Genomic DNA, 4,803 nt, shown 5'->3' with positions numbered 1-4,803 from the left:
TATTCAAAAATGATAAAAGGAAAAATAAAAAGGGTCTATGTATTCTGCCTGTGTGTGGTAATTATCTATCAATTCATCCAGTGCCAAGGTGGCACGATGCTTTTGACTTTGACAGTGCAAATCTGTTGAACAAAATTTTTGTACACCTGCTCATCAGTGTAATAGTGCTTATTATTTTATATTATTTTTGGAAATCTGGTAATGTGTTTTGTTTATAAATCACAAATAAAGGTTTCTTTCATAAGTATTGAAGATTTTTCTGTGTTCTTCTTTCAATAGCCTATACAGTATTTAATAATCACAGCTAATAGTAATAACAACAATATTGGCTGTCATTACAGTATAGCAGAGTAGCCTATGAATTTGTATTACTCCTCTTATAAAACATTTGGTAAAGTTTATGTAATTTATAGTTTACCTTTTTGTATGTAGAATACCTTTTTGTAAATCATTATATTTATGATGATACTACATGGATGTGTTGTTCATATAAGCAAGGTAAGAAGTGTTTACCAAACGAAAGGATAAAACAATGACAAAGAAATAAATGTAAATAAAAAATGACATGGAATATTCAAATAAAATTGATAATATTAACTGCTCGTCTTTATTAAAATTCGTCATCTGTAATCTCAGCGCAGCAGAACAGGCAGTCATATATTTGAACTTGCGCCACCCTCAGGTAGAAGCACTTCATTTAATGGTTTCTCTGACTTGTAGGTATAAGAAGCATTGTTCACCACCTTGACATTCAGTTCTGTGCGTTCATTCTGAATCAGAGGCTCTAAACCTTTTTGACTCCAAAGCCCTCCATTGACCAAGATCTATCTATCTATCTATCTATCTATCTATCTATTCGGCTGACCGAATGGATTGCATGTGTGAAGTTTGATCACGTTTTCTGCACACATCTGAGAACTGGGTATTTAAATTTAGTATTAATCATATCTTATTTAATGATTTATAGCCCAGAGTATTTTCCAAATAAGTGTAATAAGTGTTGTGTAAATATGAGAATTGTATTGTTTTAAACTGTTGTACAAGTCCTTAAAGCCTGGTTAAAAATGTATAAAAAGCTTTGAGTGATTTGAGCAAGTGCTAGAATACATACAATTACAATTCTGTGAGTTACACAAGCATGTATTAAGGTGATGTATGCTAAAGCAAATAGACTATTGCCTTGTTTGTATTTTCTTTTGACATTAGCCTCTACAGGGAGATTATGACTAACAAGGGCCCCAGGGCCAATTTTCTTCTAGGGCCCCCCGGTCCAATTATCTTTTAAAGTTGAGATGTACGCAACTGATTTTCATTGATTTAAGTCTCTTTTAATACCTGTTCTGTTATTTACAGTCAGATTAATTCAAACACACAGCATGGATGTGGTACAGAACCGCTCAACCAAAACACGTTCGCTGAACAGCCACTGTTTTTAAAGAGACAGTACCATTTTAACGTTTGTTACACATAATGTAAACTACAAATTTTGCATAAAAAATGCATATATTTAAAGGGGCCATAATAAATGATGAAATATTTTAACTTCATCAAGCACTTTAAATATTTATGAATTTAACAAATACAGTAGGCTCCTACAATCTCAATGCAAGAGTTTGATGTAATTTGGCAAAGAGTTCAGGCAGTTTTGGGGCTCAAAAATAATGGTTATTTGGTCATTTTTTTGGGAAATTCTGTTTGGAACAACCCTACAGCTTGGCTACTGTGGCAGCGGGGGTGTGGTCGAGCGTCCGTCCGGAGAGAGAGAAAGCGGTAAGGGCGCTTGCACCTGAGTTAAATTATGTGTAACACCTGTCTCTAATTCCAGTGAGCATGGGGAGAGCGGTATATAAGCAGCCACACCACCAGCAGAGAGGGTGAGAGTGTCTGGCACAAAGAAGGCCACGGTGCTCCTGAAGCTGAAGCTGTTTAACCTGTTATGTTTATGAAACTGATGTGTTTAAGTGACTACGTGCCTGTGAAGCTGATGAGTTTGTGAAGTTGTAAAGCACTGAAGTGGCCTATTAAATGTTCTACCTGAGCCAGGAAAAACTTGCTTCCCTGTGTTCTCCTTCCCGCCATTTGTGAAGCTGTTCTACACTGGTGCCGAAACCCGGGAATCATTGAGGTACACCCCATGGAGCCCTCCCAGTTGGCCAAGATCCTCCAGTCCCTCGCCAGCCTACATCAGAACCACCAACAATCCCTGCTTGAGCTCCACCAAGACCAGAAACGCCACTTCTTTGAGATCCTGCGAGCTCAAGCAGAGGACCGTCATGTGATCCGGAGCCTTCTTGGCCAGGAGAAAGCCCCGGCTTTGACCCCGGACAAATGAGGCCCCCTGCCCCCAACCATGTTCCTGAAGATGGTGGCGGAAGACGACGTGGGGGCTTTTCTCAACCTTTTTGAGTGGACAGTTGAGGTCTGGAGCTGGCCACGTGAAGCCCAGCTTGCTGCCCAACAGCTGCCTGCTGCTAACCTCCTGGCCTATGACGACCTGAAGAAGGCCATCCTGCAGCGGGTGGGTTGAAGTCCGGAGCAGTACCGACAGCTCTTCCGGACCCTGAAGCTGGAGAAGTCCGACCGCCCATTTGCCTTTTCCCAATGACTCCGAGACGCTTCCCGGAAATAGCTGCTAGCAGGGAACCGCAACGTCGTGGGAGTCATCGATCAAGTGGTACTGGAGCAGCTTATCCTTCGTCTGCCAAAGGGAATGGCGGAGTGGGTCCAGTGCCACCGCCCGGCGTCGCTGGAGGAAGCTGTCCAACTCATGGAGGACCATATGGCGGCGTACCCGAGGGCGGAAGAGCCCTCTTCTTCTCTCTCTCTCTCTCCCTCTTCCCCCTCCCCCTTTGTGTTCCCCCCTCCCCTCTCACTCTGCTCTCTCTCCAGAGCCCGTTCCTGCCCCGCGGAGGTGAGGAGCTCCGCCACCACGGCCAGTTCCCCGAGCGAGGTGGGGGGCACACCCCCCCTGCCCCTACAGTGCCCTGCCGCTCTCCCCCTCAGGTGGAAGTGTCTGCCGAAGCAGGTGTGGGCGTGGCGCCTGGGCCGGTCTGCTGGAGTTGCGGGGATCTGGGACACTTCCGGGATCAATGCCCTGTGATGGAGCTGGGAACGGTGGTCCGGATCCCCGACACTCCACAGGCTGCCCCCGATCTGGCTGGAGCATACCGGATACTGGTAAGTGTCAAGGGGGGTACTCACCAAGCATTGGTGGACATGAGTTGTAACCAAACCACTATACACCAACGCTTGGTTCAACGCGAGGCTTTGGGCACAGCTAAAACAGTGAGGGTGAAGTGTGTGCATGGGGATATTCACAACTACCCTGTGGTGACCTTTGTTATTACATTTCAGGGAACAAAACATAGAGTGGAGGCCACGGTTAGTTCCCGCCTCACCCATCTGCTGATTCTGGGGACTAATTGGCCTGAATTTAGAAATGTATTAAAGGGAATATGCATGGATGGGTCCTACACTAATGCAATGAGATGTGAGATGTGTGATGCTCTGGCAGGGGAGGCGGGGCCAGGGCCGTCTTCATCTGCTCCAGGTCAGGATGATGTGAGGGGGGTAGAAGCTGCAGCCCCTCCCGTCCTCGGGGGATTTCTCTTTGGAGCAGTTGCAAGACGAAACCCTCAAGCACGACTTTGACCAAGTGAGAGTGATCGATGGTCAACAACTCCAGCCAGGTGTCTCCCTTTCATATCCTTATTTTGCAATTATAAATGAGCGGTTGTATAGAGTGATGCAGGATGCTCAAACAATGGAAGATACAACCCAGCTCTTAATACTGCGGAGCCGTCGAGAAATGGTGTTCCAGGCGGCTCATTATAATCCCATGGCGGGACATCTAGGGGAAAGAAAAACACTGAACTGCCTAATAACCTGTTTTTATTGGCTGGGCATTGGCAGCGATGTCCGCAGGTGGTGTGCGGCATGCCGCGAATGCCAGGTTGTGAATCCACTGGCCACACCAAAAGCGCCATTACGCCCTCTTCTGCTGATCGAGGTCCCCTTCAAGAGAATTTTCTCCAAGCTCAAGAACGACAGAGCCGACTGTAGACAGGCAGGATGTCTCCCCGGCCTGAGTCGGGCGGTCGGGATATGTGGCAGCGGGGGCGTGGTCGAGCATCGTCCGGAGAGAGAGAAAGCGGTAAGGGCGCTTGCACCTGAGCTAGATTATGTGTAACACCTGTCTCTAATTCCAGTGAGCATAATTCCACACCACCAGCGGAGAGGGTGAGAGAGTCTGGCACAAAGAAGGCCACAGTGCTCCTGAAGCTGAAGCTGTTTAACCTGTTATGTTTATGAAGCTGATGTGTTTAAGTAACTATGTGTTTATGAAGCTGATGTGTTAAATGCCTATGTGCCTGTGAAGCTGATGAGTTTGTGAAGTTGTAAAGCACTGAAGTGGCCTATTAAAAGTCCTACCTGAGCCAGGAAAAACTTGCTTCCCTGTGTTCTCCTTCCCGCTGTTCTACAGCTACCATCATTATTCTTCCATCGAAAACCCCTGCTAGGGCATCATTTAAGCCTTTTCAAAGTGTCCAAAAATCTCTTTGGTCTCATCTTGGACTTACACTGACACCTAGCGACTTGGATGCAGCATAATTTTAAATCAAAAGTTTTCAGTTTCAGATGCCATTGTAGAAATTTAGTATTCACAGTTAGCCATGATTACTTTAATCAATGAGTGAAAGTGTCACATATCAGGACGGTTACTGAGATTATGCAAGTAGTATTCAGCTAGTCATGTGATTCTAACATGGCAGCCCCCATGTGTGGAACCTCTCCATGTAGAAT

The sequence above is a fragment of the Myxocyprinus asiaticus genome, chromosome 42 (genome assembly GCF_019703515.2).
Source record: "Myxocyprinus asiaticus isolate MX2 ecotype Aquarium Trade chromosome 42, UBuf_Myxa_2, whole genome shotgun sequence".
NCBI classification, from domain to species: Eukaryota; Metazoa; Chordata; class Actinopteri; order Cypriniformes; family Catostomidae; genus Myxocyprinus; species Myxocyprinus asiaticus.
The sequence above is the reverse complement of the archived record's forward strand: the minus strand, read 5'-3'. Positions refer to the sequence as shown.